The sequence below is a fragment of the Equus quagga genome, chromosome 4 (assembly GCF_021613505.1).
Source record: "Equus quagga isolate Etosha38 chromosome 4, UCLA_HA_Equagga_1.0, whole genome shotgun sequence".
In the NCBI taxonomy this organism is placed as follows: Eukaryota; Metazoa; Chordata; class Mammalia; order Perissodactyla; family Equidae; genus Equus; species Equus quagga.
Genome location: NC_060270.1, coordinates 101,395,678 through 101,411,337, shown reverse-complemented (window position 1 = coordinate 101,411,337; position 15,660 = coordinate 101,395,678). Strand labels below are relative to the sequence as shown.

General features: G+C 38.8%; 1 protein-coding gene across 5 annotated transcripts in view; it reads left to right on the top strand.

The window, feature by feature from the left end:
• Positions 1–15,660, top strand: part of RBMS1 (RNA binding motif single stranded interacting protein 1) — a 206,894-nt gene that overhangs the window by 61,250 nt on the left and 129,984 nt on the right. The gene's annotated exons all lie outside the window — the stretch shown is intronic.

Here is a 15,660-nt window from a genome sequence, read left to right as displayed (position 1 = left end):
AGACCTACTACTGTTTGTATTAAGTAGTGGGAGTGGGGTTGTTCTAAGAATATAAGGGCGTCAGAAGCACAGTTAGGAGACCAGACCTCAGGGGAACCCCGGAAAGCTGCCTTCCAGGCCTTGGGATTGGCTGGAACCATAATGGCCGTGGGCCTTGTGGAGACCAACTAGATGATTGTTCTCAGTTCTAGGCACAAATTCCAGAGCAGGAGCTTTGAATTTTATCCCTTGAACTTGCACTATTTCTGTCACCCAGTTTCTCTGTTGTTCGCTGGTTTCTAAGCCTGGCTATTTGGCTTCTTGCTATCTACCAGCATCTCCTTCCTCCACTCCTTTGAGTCTCCGTGTTGTTGAAAATCCCTGCCCTGTGAGTCACCATTACAAGGGATGAGTCCTCTGTCTCATTGTTTCTGCTCCTCCCAAATTCAGCTTAGTCATGGCCCCCCTCTGTACAGCACCCAACGGTTTGACTTTAGTAGGCTTCCTGTAAACGTTGTTTGAATGAATAGATAAGGAACATTTTTAGGGAGGAAAAAAGTAATGGTCTCTTTTAATCAAACTTTAAATGAGCTAATCACATACAAAATAACTGAAAGGCAGCTGGAAGAGGAAAGACATTTTGAAAATTTTAAGAGAATTGATGGTCTCCCTTTGGGTTAAAAAGATTTCACTGTAATAGTAGTGAGAAATTCTTTGTTTACAGAGGCATTGAAGAAATGTACATGTTTAAGCTTGAGAGTCTAGACTATCCCATTGAAAGACAGACGCACCTTTAAATTCTCCCACTTCATGCTGCCCCATTTAGGCAGCTACACATACTATTGGCAATGGAGGTAATTTAACTGCAGATGCCAAGAAGTGCAGCAGTCATTTTATTGACCATATTCCACTCAAGAACCAAGATTAAGGTCTCTAATATGGGTCTGAAGACTACATTTTTGGCTTTCAGATCTTAATCTTAATTATTTGTCTGTGAATAGATTATCAATTTCTAATTATCTTAAGGCAACCATCCCTTTTATGTTTGCTTTTTAAATCCTCTGCCTTCCTAAGCTGCTCATCTTTTACCTTTTGTTTGCTCAGGGTATGAAAATAAACACCAGGAATACATTGGATCCCCAGAACTTACTCATCTTATAACTGGAAAAAATAAAATAAAAAATAAACACCAGGAAAAGCGTTCTCAATTCTTCATTCCCTTTCTGGCTTTTTTTTTTTTTTAATATGAAAAAGAGATTCTGAAGTTCACTCTGTAAAATAAAATCTTTGCTAGTTTCTGCCATTTGTATAATAGTTTATGAATAGACAGTAGACACAGTTAGACCCCAATGTGTAATTCTTCTTTTCATTTAAAAATTTTCAACTAAAAATTGCAGAACCTGAAAAGCAGTTTAAAATTCAGTTGTTCAGCTCCTCCTCTAAAAGTGTGAATGCCCAAAGTCACCAGTTAATGGGGCTTTCATTCCTCTTACACTTTGGAAATGATCGGCATTCTCAAACGCATTTGAGAATATTTTACCTTATTAGAGAAGAAGTGCTTCTCAGATTCTGAAGACTTTCTGTGTAAAAACAAAACAAAAATAAAATAGATAACAAATTCATGAGTGTGAGGAAAAGTTTCTCTTTAGTTTTATGAAAATGGTACTTTTTTTCTTGGACTCATAAGTCAGTAAATTTAAAATAACTGTTGTCTATAACTATAGACAAAACTATACATAACTATAACTGTGTGCAAGACATCAAGCTGGACCCCTAGGTCTTGAGAAGCTTACATCCCAGTGAACTGCACAGACAGATACAACCAAAGTACAATACAAGTGGCTGTGTTAGGGAGCATGTAAATTTCAGTGGGGACATCAGAGAGACAGAGCAGTGACTGCTGACCGGGTGAAACAGAGGCTCAAGAAAGTTTGAACCATGGGTCTGGTTTTCTAGAGAAAAGCCAAGATTGAATCTCTAGATGTGGACTTCTTTGTTTGGGGTAATTATTGAAGTGCTAGTCATGGGTGAACTCATATATGGAAAAGAATCTCAGCAGGGAAAAAAAGAGGGCAAAGGAGGACAACCAAAAGAGTAGACATCTTGGAATTCCATGAAGGTGAGTTACAGAACTAAATTATGTTGGATGGGGATCAAGAGGCAGTTGTGGGTGAGTGGTGGAGGCAGAAGCCAGATTATAGTGGTCTGTAACTAGAATGGGAAGAGAAGACATGCAAACATCCACTGATGAATGGCCCTTTGAGGAACTCTGGCAATGAAGGAAAGAAGGAATAAAATAGCTTAAGAATCAAAGAAAGCATTTCCCTTTTCTTAGGATAGAGAAGACTTGAGCAAGTTAGTTTATAGAGAAAAAAGGCCATTGCATCTGCTGTTCTTATTTCTGAAAGGAAAATGTATTAATGTATGACTTTTATAGTAAAAAAAAAAATATTAAGTAGCTGAGAAAAGTAAAAGAAAGAAAGAAAGCCAGTACAGAAATTGGGTTGGGGAGAGAGGTGATGGTGTGGGGCAGAGGAAGTAATAGGGAAGTTCATTTGAAATCAAAGATAGAAATGGAAACCTATATTTTGAAAAGAACTAGGAACATTGCTATTACTAGGTAGAGAAGAATGCCAAGAAAAAAATATATAGAGATATATATTTGAGAAAGAACTGAGGGAAGTTCATGTAAATAATGTCACATGATCTCTACCTTAACATTTGGCAGTGAATACTGAGAGTTTGAGGGAAAAAAATAAAAGGTTTGGAATTAATTCTGTGTAGGATGGGGTAGGGAGCCACTTGGAAGTGAGTAAAATGAATGCTAAGCTTAAGCGAATTTTTCTTGAAGCCAAGAAGCATAATTATGATTTGCAGTTGTCAGCAACTCAGGAGGAGGCATAGAAAAATCTGATGGTCAAAGAGCTCATCTTAAAGACAAAATGAAAGGTCTGTGGATCCTGCGTACCAGAAATAACAAACTTGGGTTGCTTGATTTGGGAATTTAGATTGGTTGGAATTAAGTGAAATTTGGGGAAGGGTGATGGTGGTGACAGTGGTGATAATGATGACCTGATAGAGGAATGGAGAATAAAAAGAATGAAGGGGAAGCTTAAATTTCCACATATGGAAGTGGAGAGAATAATGGTGGTGTGAAGATTAATGAGACAGTGCCTGTAAAATACTTATAACAATGTCTGGCACATATTATGCACTCAAAAAATATTATCTGATGCTATTATTTTTATTAATAAGAGTGCAGAATAGATGGGAGAATGGGAATTTCAGACTTGATGACATGCACTGATGTTAGTTATTGAAGCAAAGTGAATATTCAGGTTTTCTTGAAATGGAGTTCAAGGACCTGTAAGGTTGGGGTTTTAGATGAAATGATACCACCTAGGAAAAGCTCTTAGCTATGTGCTAAGTTATCTGAAGGTAAGTAAATTTGGGCTGAAAGTAAGTAGGTGATGATAACTGATCTTTGTAATTTAACAAACTGAAGTGTCTTATTTGCTTCTCCCAAAAACTCTGTAGGTGAGGTATTATTATCTTTTCCCTTTTTTTTTTTAATAGTTAAATAGATTTAGGCGAAGACTGCTAAGCTAGCAAGTGGTAGAATTGTCTTTCAAACATGGCAGTTTTTATTGAAAGCCCTTGCCTTGTGCGCTACTCCATACTATAAATGGCAGTGGATCGATGGAGTACATTTCAAGGACTGTGCTGTTTTGCATTGAAGAGGAACAAGGAAAAGGCAGATGCCTCTCTGTGTGGGAAAGACAGAAGACTCAACCACTGGAGTTTCAAGGGAAGTTGTGTCATCAGGAAAAGTAATTCTCAGCTGCTTTTAATCATTGTAAAACACATTTTGGTACCATCTTGGGTTTTAATAAATACATGCTCAGCCAAGAAAACATTTAGTCATTCCCAAGCCCTCTTAGGTCAAGAGGCTATAATTTTCATGTACTTTATATATTATTTATCTATAATATATTTGTTATAGATATAGATATATCTACTATATAGAGAGAGAGAGCATGCACAAGCACACACTAGCTAGCTAGCTGAAGTTAAATACTTATCTTTTCTGGGTTCCTATAACCACTCTCTGGTTCATTCTTTATAACAATGCTTTTCAGATAAGGATAGGAGTGTATATTCTCATCACTTCTGACTCAGAGTCGTGTAAAAGTAAGCCACAGTGACTGATGGGAATAAATGGTATTTCTCAGGTGTGCTGGAGTGGAAAAGAGGCTGAGAACAACTGATTTATAGTGAAGCCGGGTCAATAAGTACTTGCTGAGCTCTCACAGGATGCCTTTCCATAGAGTAAATAGTGGAAAGCACATGGTAAATCTTGGCCATGGTTTCGTCAGTAGAAGAGTTTATAATGTAAAGACACTAAGTTGACCTAATTTAGGCATTATTACAGTCCTTAGAAAATATAGTGAGAGGTCTTAGAAAATGGATGAGAGTAGGAAAAACCCAGAGGGGGTAGAGCATGAGCTGTGATTTCAACAAAGTAAACAGAGGGAGGGATGAATGTGGTTTGGCTGATGGAAAAACAGAGGCTGTTTCCTGGCAAAACTCAGAGCCAGAAAAGAGTGAGTTCATGGGCAGCCAAAACACAAATAGTAGCTGGAAGAGGTAAAGGGAGAAAGGAGTTAGAAACTAGAGTGCTTTACAAGTGATGTTCAGAAATTTGCACTTGATGTGGGAGCTTTGGGAAGTAGTATCATATGGCCAAAGAGGTCATAAAGAATAATTCTGGAAGCAATGTACACAATGATTTGGCATAAATAAGGACCAGTCAGAGGAAGAAACAGAAGAGGTTCCAAGCCGTTCTAGCTTGAGGAAACTAACGGATAAAAGAGAAAAAGAAAAGAGAGTCAGTAAGAACAATAGAGATGCTGCTAATTTAGACATTCTGCATTTTCACTGTCCAATGTTGAAGTTGGCTGAATCCTATCTGTTTAATCACTTGGATTTGTAGCATTTTCTAACAGATTCACTGTCACCTTCATATTATCCAGACTGTAGTCGCATAGATCAACTTTTTTAATGTTTCTTTTTCTTACTCTGTTTTGTTTTTTAGAAGAGGTTCATGGAGAAAAGGGTAAAATGAGCAGATAAAGTAGTTTTTTAAAAGAAAACTTATAACCAACTATGTACTCACTTTCTAGATGTTAGAGCAGCAAGAATCAATTTGTCTTTGTTTCTGGAATCCTCTAAGAATAAAACTCACAAGGCTTTTAGTACCCTGGTATCATCTAAAAATGTTTTAATTGCGGAAATTTTCAAACATACGCTAAAGGAGAAAGAATAGCTACAATAATTATCAACAATTTGCCATTACTTACTGATAGAATTTTTTGAAAATGTTATGTGATAGAATAAAACAAACCACATGATTTTCAATTACAAAACTTTGTATACCTACTTTAAAAAGTTTGATAGTCATCAAAAAGTAAAATTATGTTTTTTTAAAATAAAGGGGACAGATAGATACAGAAGTAGGGAAAACCAGTCCCTACAGTGATTTGCAATATTTTGTAGCTTGATATGCTTAATGATGTCATGGTAAATAGCTTAAGTGAATTCTAAGACTACTTGAAAGAGCCCCTAAAATAGAATATATTTTCAAATCACTCAAGAGATCATGAGTGAGAGTTCCTGGAATTGATACTCCTCAATAGTGAAGAAGTTTGGCTAATAAATTGGAATTTACAGTTTGTCATTGAATTAACATATCTCAAAATCGTAAGCTTGTTTTACTTTTATGGAATAATAACATCTGTTTGAATAGGAACTTGTGTGCATTTTGAAGATACCCCGTATTCATTTATTTATACATTCATTGAACCAATATTTTAATGCCTAATATGTGCCCGGCTCTAAGTTACAGGCTTGGGATATATTAGTGTTCTGGTGTGTTAGTAATTCTCGTAAGATAATTTTCAGTGCGAAATCAATCATAATTTTCCCATATAACAAGGGAAACATTCCAGATAAATGTAATTCATAGATAATCTCCAAGCTTCAATTTGACCAACCTATAGTCAGTTAATAAACTGACCAGTTTGTTTCACTAATATTGGTTTAATTTTCACACCAGCAGTGAAATGACTAAAACGAAAGTTGCACAAGGAAGAAGGAGGAAATGCAAGGGGACTAGTTAGTTCCTGAACAAATATGAAATATCAGATACTAGCATTTACTAATAATAGTCATTGCTTCAACTGGGAACCATTTATATCTTTTTCTGTAACTGGGTCATCTTACCTGCTAAGTTATTGCTTTTGATTCACTTTGTAATTTCTTATCAATTTTAAGGATTGTGATAACCATTTCAGATATATATCTTTTTATCTGACTTACCTTATTTATGTAAAAACTACTTTTCCAATCCGAATCCCTAGGCAGACTGAGAACTGGCGCTCCAGGTCCTGCAAAAACATGGAAATCTGTTTGTAAGACTCATAGTTTGGATTTGATGCTGTGTGCCAGAACAGCACTGATGACCGGTCTTCTGAGTGTGTGTGTGTGTCCATGTGCATATGTGTGTGTGACTACAACTTGCTAAAGAAGTAACAGTCCAGGACGAATGTTCTCATGTTATGTTTGCACCTGACAGCTTTAAAGCACTAATAGCAGTAAGTGTAGCGTGGAGAAGTCTGATAAATATATAGAGATTTAGGTTCATCTCCCTTTAACCTTTCTTGTTCTATAAGTGCACTGTATATCTAAAACACTATGAATGTAACTTGATGTGATTGTGAGGAGATGGCTGAGAGGGAAGCAGACAGCTCAGCTTGTTCCTTTGTGATGGGTGCCCTTGTAAGATCAGGGTTGTTTCTCATTCTGACTCGGGGAGACTGTGCCCACACAAGATCTCCTTGGAAAAACTGAGTGTGTGATCCATTTACTTGTAACCACTTAGTAGCTCTGTTTCCTTAGGAAGGTTAAAAATGAATGTTTGAAAAAATACTTTTCTTGAGCCCAGGCTATGAATAAAGAGAACACGTGTCTGCATTTGCATGTATTGTGTTCATGCACCTGTATGCCGTATTGCACAGATGCTAAGACTCCCCTTTTTCACATTTCAACATCTCTGAAATCAGGATGCATCTTATAATTTATGATGTCTTATAATTACTGTTGTCCATTTTTTTCAAGTGTTAACATCTCAGTAATTGTCAACCATCTTATAATCAGTGGTGTCTTAGATTGCATGACATACAGTTTATGTCCAAATATTTGTAGGAGACCTGGTCTCAGAGAGATGAGTAGGACATTTCTCTTTTCCCCCAAAAAGTAAAGCAGGAAGATTTATTCTGACAGTAGCAGTTGAGGTCAAGAGAAACCATTTGTTCATGGAATCTCATTTCCTTAGTAAGCCACATACAAATGCAAAATGCAGCATTTATTACAACCCCTCTTGTGATAAGCATGTGATCTAAAGATTAGGATGCAAATTCACCATGTTTAATATAATCTGTAAAGCTATTCTTTAAGATCTGATCACTCCATTTCTTACATTCAGCTCTTTCTAACTTCAGATAATCATGGTTTTGAAAAGAGGGTGAAAATCATCATTTCTGCTGTTTGTGTGTGTGTATATAAGAAAGCTTGCCTCATTCATTCATGCCTCCAACAAAACCTACCATGTGTAGGACAATGGGTTAAGTAACTCATTAGGGATTTAGAGACTGTTTAAACAATCTTACAAGATTGGTAAGGCTCAAAATGAGCCGATTCAGTGCTCACTTCTATGGGTAGAGCAGTGTAGAATACAGAGAAAAGCACCATAAAATCCACAGGAGACATGGACTCTAGTCCTGAGGCAGGCCTGTGATGGATAGGTTCAGATTTGGAGGCTGTTTAACAAAGAACTTTCTAATAGATATGGCTAAATATGGATAGATGGAATGAATTTATTATTTGTCAAGGTGTCCAAGGGGAGACAGCAGCTTTCATACAATTACTGAGATTTATTGAATGATTATTATATACCAGGCACAGAGATTGGCCCTTTATTTTCTTTCAAGCCCTGAGATGCAATACTTCCAGGCTTCATGACCTATGTCGAGTTGTTTAACCTACCTGATCCTGTCTCACCTGTTCAAAGAACGTGGAGAATGCCTGCCCTGATTCCTTGCCTGAGACTTTAAGAGATTATGTATAATAAAACATTCTGTAAATTGTAACATTTTTATACCTTGATTCTGTCTCTGTGTGAATATATATATGTGCATGTATTTGTAATATATATATTGTAGGTTTGAAAAATATCTTCAGAAGTGATCTACTTCTTTCCCCTGGTGCTTTCTCCAACTCACAGGATTTTAATGCTTAATAATTCTTTGGTTGAAACAGCACCACATTTGCCACGAGATCCAATCCTAGATTGGGGGTGGTTCTGGGAGGATCTGTTTAGCATGTTGTCAGCATTCTGGGAGTGTTCTTTATAGTTTGGAATTAGAATTACTGATGTCATGATCAGTCATATTGTCATGGCAACATCAGAATTTCCTCATTCGCCTTCTCTTCGCTTGGGGAGTATCAGTTTGCCACAGGTCTGTCATCAGATTGCCCCATGTGTTAAGTGCATTAGATAAGCCAAAACTAGTCATTCTTAAAGACACTTAGGGTGGGGAATTTTTGTAAGCTCCTCCCGTAGCCCATTCCGGTACTCTTAACTAAATATTTTTATGTTAGAAAGTTTGCCTTCATACATATTCAGCTGAATAGAAATGCATTCCTAATTCTGTATTTTCTGCTTTGAACCTTTACATTGATAATTCAGTGGAAAATGAAAAGCTTTTCAGCATTCTCATTTACTTAAAGGATGTCGGTAATTGTTCTATCATCCTCCTCTTCAGGTGAAATAGACCTAATTCAAGGGTAATCTTAGCAACTGAAGAGAAGGGAAACTGTTTTGTTTTTTTCTTGCCGGTTTTGAATGCTTCAAGACCTAACTTGTGCTATGGATCCCTGATATTGGATAGACATTGGTTATGTCCCCTGGACATTTAGGAATGTCTTATGATAACCTTTTGTCATTCTTATCTTATATGAGGGTTTTGTTGTCCCAGGTACAGTTGTTGGCCCTGCACTGTCAAAGTTGTCACTTGAAAAGTTATTTTTACTCATGGAAAGGAGATGGTCATTCCAGGTTTGGAATTTTGTTTTTCCATGATTTAAAGACTTTTTTTGTTTGTTTGTTTTGGCTCTAGTTTTCCACAGATTCTGTCGATTTCCTAAGTACTTTCTGTCTCTTCCCAGGTCATGTAGCAAGAGGTGGATGTGATTAGCTGTTTCCACAGCACATCAACCACTCCCTTCCTCACCTCAGCTCTTATTTTTTACCCATAGTTTGCTCCCATACAGTAGATGGTTATGTTACTTCCATCTCTTTAGGGAAGCCATAGTAGCAAAGATTACCTAATAATATCTTTTTTTTGTGATTTGTAAGTCTTACTATAAGTCATGGAAAATTCATTGAATTATCTTGGAGTATTCTAAAAGTGAGCACTTACTTTTTGTAGGTTTACTATAGGAATGGAGAATAACATCTCCAATAGTAGATTTCCACAGTCAAAAAATATAGAGGATCAAGGCACCCATCCATTGCCATAGAAATGTCCTAAATGGTGATTAGGATTTTAGTTGACTATATGCATCTATGAATCCCATAATAAAGCTAATCACTAATATGGTCTTCCACTATTTTTTGAGGGAAAATATGTTCTCAGTTCCATTTAGGCTTATGGAAATAGTTTTTACCTAATCACCATCCCAGCCTTTACAAGATAGTTCTTTCTGCATCTCTCCCAACTCCATCCTACCAACTATCCCAGAAAATAAAAGTAGTTGCAAGAGAGTAGTTACATCTCAGCGACCATCAGTTAAATGAGATCTAGGAGTTAGGTTAGGGCAGAATATATATCTGTACTATTAATGATATATGCTAATATAGGAGAGTTTGCCTTCATATTCAACTGAATGGAAATTCAGTGTAATCCCATATCCTTTTTTTTCGGTGAGACAGATTGGCTGTGAGCTAACATCTGTGCCAGTCTTCCTCTATTTGGTACATGGATCACTGCCACAGCATGGCTTGATGAATGATGTAGGTCTGCGCCCAGGATCTGCACCCATGAACCTGCACTGCCAAAGTAGAGCATGCTGAACTTAACCACTACACCACTGGGCCGGCCCCCCTCATATCCTTTTTTTAAGTGGCTTGCCCAAGGTCGCATACATGGTAACTGGAGAAGCCAAGATGCACACCTAGGCTTGGGCTCTTAAGTTTGTACTTGATCCACAGCTAATAGTGATAATAACTATCATTAGTATTATCGGAGGCAGGGGACTTTGGAAGCAGAAAGACCTGAGTTCAAACCTCAGCTCCATCATGTATTGAATCTGTGGCCTTGGGAAAGTTACTTAAACCTCTTAGCCTCAGTTTTCTCCTCAGTAAAATGGGATAATCATTCTTCTCTCACTGTGTGTGTGTGAGAGAGAGAGAGAGAGAGAGGAGAGAAAGAGAGAGGAACATGCTGAGAAAGTGCCTGGAATATAGTAGTTACTCAGTAAATGGCAGCTATTATTTATTAGTCCATACAGAGATGCAGCAGTAAGGCAAAGCCCATTTCTTCTGTTTTGTTCGCCAGGGTAGATTTAAGAACCATTGGATTATTGCTTCTGGTAAGACTCATCAGAAGATAGCTATGTTTATGTTGTTCTATATACTTTCTAGGATCCTAGCTATAGAGCTATGGGTTTATTTTATTAGAGTGGTTTCATTTTTATATACATGGGATTTTATGTGTGTCTAGGGAGTCTTTAGAATAAGAATCGTAGATTTTTTAAAAAGCAAAATAGTAAATAATAGAAAATATTGCTGCTACTTTAGAAATAGGGTACTTTATCAACTCTGTTTTGTACCAGGAAAGAACAGAAATTTTAAGAATCTGCTGACCTCATATTTTTTCTCTTTTTTTTTCTGTTTTGCTGGGAGCCAGAGACGTTGTGAGCTTTTAAACTTAGAGACTCTTAAACATAAACAATTTTTTAGTGTGAACTGCTTAGACCAACCAATACTATACAGTTATATTTTATTCTTTAAAGATTGTAATTTGAAATAACGTCGAATGAATTTCTCCTCTTAATTCCGTTCTGTTTTTAATTTGACCCAAATAAAAAAATGGTGCTTGAAATGCTTTAGCAGTGAGAGAGAGAACCTGCTGTAAGTGTGTTCTTTTGTTGATAGAGGTGTTCTATTCTTATCTCATTGGACATCTTCTCTGCCCCCATTTTTTTTTCTTCTTTCAAAGCTTAGCTTCCTCACCATACTTTCTTTGTAGTAATTTCATTCAAAGGCTCCTCTCTTCTCTGGGGCTCAGTAATGTGTGTATTGGAAGTCAGGGGAGGTCCCCTAGCCTCTCAGCTCTTCATCGTCTGCCCCTCTCAGGGAGTTCATCGATTAGTGATTTCAGCAGCGATCATCCCAAATCTACATCTACTCTCCTAGCAGTCCTCTGTCTCAAGTTCTGGTTTTCTGGTCATCTGCACAGTGCTTCTTTCTGAAAGTCCCTCAGACAAAACATTTATACAGCTGAGCTTCCCACGCCCATGTTATATCCTGTATTGATCCCTCCCTCCCGTGGACTCCCATGGCACATAATTGTCTAGACCACTTGGCTGGTACTTATCACTTAATGCCTTGCATTATTAGTGTACAGCAGCCCAGGTGCTGTAGGGCTTACAAGTACTCACCTGGGAAATGGAGCATTATTTATAAGGCTTTCTGGAGATGTAACATTATAGAGTTGAAAGAGCACAGGGCTGTCTTTTAACCTTAGCTAGGTCTAGATTCTAACTCTTGCTTGCTACATACTAGCTCTATGGGTATGTGAGCCAGGCTTACTTTTTTTCCTCTCATCTGTAAATGGAGCCGAATAACTGTTCCAATCTCATAGGGTTGTGAAAGTGAAATGAGACGTGAAAGATTTATAAACGAAAGTCTCATTTTCAAATTGTTTCTATGAGACAAATGTCTTCTAAATTCAGATTCTCAAATTCCAGTTATACAAAGTTGCAGCTTGTAAGTCGCATCTCCTCTACAAGATTGCAGGCTTCTGCATGTCCTGATGGCTCCATCCTTACTACCCTCATTGGTGTACTCCTCCTGCCTTACAGAGTGTGACCTCTGATATTGCTCACAGTCTTGCCATTCATACAGAAATGGCCCTGGTCCAACACATAACTTCTTCAAAGGAAATGAGACAAAAACAAACGTGGGAGGAAAACTTCAGTGCACCTAGGCTATTGGAACAGACCTTTCTCCAGACTTCTTTTTTTAACTGCTTAAAGTTAAATCTGTGGTATACACAGCCTGAGAAAGCATATTCATTCAGCCTTTCAACAGTTATTGAAAAAAGCAGCCTCCCCTTACCTAAATTTGCTCTTTTTACTTGTTGTCAATTCCAACTACGCCGCTGCTCCTGCTCGTTGATGGTCAGCCAGACTTAGTAAGCATCAGTTATTTACACAGTTCACCCACTTAAAGCTACAAGCCACCACTATAAAACCTGGAAAAACAATAATAACAGCTGCCATTTATTGAGTTTGGCATTTTTGTTGGTACACTGTATATATACTTAAGACAATCTTGTGAGGGGTTCGGGACTCAGGCTCACTAACTTGCCCAGAGCCGTGTGGCCAGTAAGTGGGCAGCTGAAATGAGCCAGATCTGTTTGGCTGTTTTAATTTTGTTTCTTGGATTGCAAAGTCCAGATAGTTAAACTATCTGAAGTGGGGTGGGGGTTGGGGGGGGTTCACTCTGCACTTGGAGGGGCTGTTGTCAGTCTTCAGAGCCAGAGCAGCTCTAGGGACTGATGCTCCCTCCATCATCTCATGGCCAATGGCTCACCCGCTCCTGGCATCTGCTCTACTCTCTGCTTGCTGCCAGTCAGCTTCCTGTTTACTCATAGTTTCTGCTTCCTCATAACCTTGGCTTGCATATGGTTTTGGCTTGTTGTGGCCCCAACTCTACCCCCTGGCACTCTTGGACTTTCTGCCCCTTTCCTAACCGGTTCAGCTCTTGGAGTTTTCTGAATCAAATTCCCAAGGATGAGAATCTGATTGGCTCTGCTCTTTTTTTCACTCCCAGACATGTCATAGGTCACTGGACTGTCTGTGGATTGGCTGCCCTTAGGTCAGATTCCCACAACTTTACCCACCCGCTGAGCTGGCGGAGGAAGGCTTGTGGGACAGCCCAGTTTCCCTTTAAAGTCTCAGTTTCCCTTTAAAGAGGATGAGTGCCTCCAGGACAGATTCCAAAGCCCTTATTCTTACCACGATAATTTGCAGTTTCTCTGGAATGTTTCCTTCCTTTCTCTGTTTTAAAACAATTTATTTCAAAGGTCAGTAAGCTTTCCCAGATGAATCTCACCAGGATCTATCCCTGTAATCACTTATAACTAAGCACTTGTGAATATCTATTATTGATTATATATATACACATGGTGTCATATTTCTGTTATTTCTCTTATGTTGGAATCATTTGGGCTTTAGTGACTGTTACATTTTGTAGTCTTTGAGGGTAGAAGATCTGTCTTCTCCTTTCTTGTAGTACTTTACTTAGTTCAGAGGGTAGCACCTACCTACGTCTGGAACTTTTGAATCCTGGCTGGTAGATGTTGTTTTTAAAAATAGATACTTTGTATTCATTCCTTTTATGCATTCACCATTATAGAACACTACATTTTTTGATATTTAGATATCTTTTTTATTCTTAGAGTCCTTTTAATATTCTTTTAGTATTCTTCATATATTTTAGAATCTAGTATTAGAATTCTTTTAGTATTCTAATATAAATTGTATTATCACTTAAAATCTCATCTTATTCCTGTAAAACTATTGCAGCGTATCAAATCAAGTCTTAGCATTCTAGAATAGAACAATATCCAAAGTATCATGACCTTACAGCAGAGCCATAGAAAAATTAATCTATGCTGTTCTTTTGTGGTTTAGATTGTGGTTTCCTAAGAAACCAGTCATGACAACTGACATTGTATGTGGAATTTTTTCCATAGATGACAGGTCTGAACTGCTGGGGTCTTGGGTATTAAGTTCTCAGGAGAAGGAACGTATGAGTTGAACAGTTCTGCCTTAAACCTTATATTTTATACCTGTGTTCAATAACTAAAAGGTCCTAGTGAGAGAAGACAGCAAAGAGGCAGCCAAATTGTAAATGCATGGAGTTGCAGGAAGTAGTTCTAGCGTATATAATAACACACAACTGAATAACACACAGCTGTGCTGTGTTCACTAAATCACTTTAAAGGACAGATCTGTTTCTGTGGATTTTATTTAGCAAGTTCTTACTTGCCCATTGTGCACCTAGCACTGTGCCTAGAATAAGTTCCTTTGCTGCTGCTGCTTTTTTTCCATGAAAAGAATTAGGAATTATATGTGTACTTTGTGTATATGGTTGTTTTTAATTAGGTTGAGACTTGCTAGTTCTCATCACTTTTGCTGGGAATGTTGGCAGCACCTCGGAGTAAGGAGGCGGCTCACTCAGTCACCAGCAGGATATCTAGGATGGATATTTTTCAGTTTCTTGCTGCTGGAAAAAAAACCCTTGAATGACCACAGCTTTGCTGGAGGACTCAATTTCCTTACGGGATACTTTGTGTTTCTGTGGGAGCCAGAAGTGGAGTGCCTTCACTTCTTAAACAAGTTAGGATTTTTCATTATCATCGCAGATGGCCCTTTCCAAGAAGGTGTTAGACTTACCGCGACGATATTACCCTGTAATACTCACAGTTGAACAGGCCAACTTAAAAGTTGGCAAGCCTGTCCTAGTGGCCTAGCCAGAGACAGCGGGCTCTGCCTGTGGGACTGGCTGTGGAAGCCTTCTGCATTGCTCAGGTTCTAGGCTGCCTAGACCAACGCAAAGGAGATCCAGAAAAGGGGCCTCTTTAGCTGCCTTAGATCATTTCAACTGGGAAACAAAGGAAATTACCTCCTCCTTTTGTCCCTCTTTTGCGGAGTTTCTCTGTCCCTTGAATAGAACACATTGGTGTTGCATCTGATAATTAACATATAGAAGGATTACACTATTCCAGTTTTCAGGAAGCCTAACCAAACCGATGGCCTTAAATGAGTTTCGCTGTGATACTGGCATCTTGAAGGTAAGCTCGCAAACTCGGGCATAGGGATGAAGCATGGAACTTTAACCGTGTGCGTTTGCGGTGAGGGGATGGGGAGTGGAGACCTGTTTTCTCTGCTAAAATCTTAGCGTGTATTGGGGGAACGGGGTCTGATGGAGGGCTGGTTTGTTCGTTGAAGTAGGAGTGATCGTCCGCACCTTTTCTGGGGGGGGGGGGGGGGGGGGAAGTAGTTTGGCAGGATGAAAGAAAAGAGGGAAGACCTGGGACCAGTTCGCTTCCCACCCAGGTGTCAGAGTGATCCCCGAAGCGATGCCCTTAAAAGGGGCTTCGAGCAGGGGCGCAAAGCTGCCGCTGGTGCTTCGGCAAAGAGCCGAGGGGAAAAAAGAAAGGAGGAGGGGGGTGGCTACTCCAAGGAATGTGCGGCATGCGGGGAGCCAGACCCAACCATTGCAGCAGAGTGGGGGCGCCTGCGGCTCCCCGGGCCGCGCGGCCCCGGCCC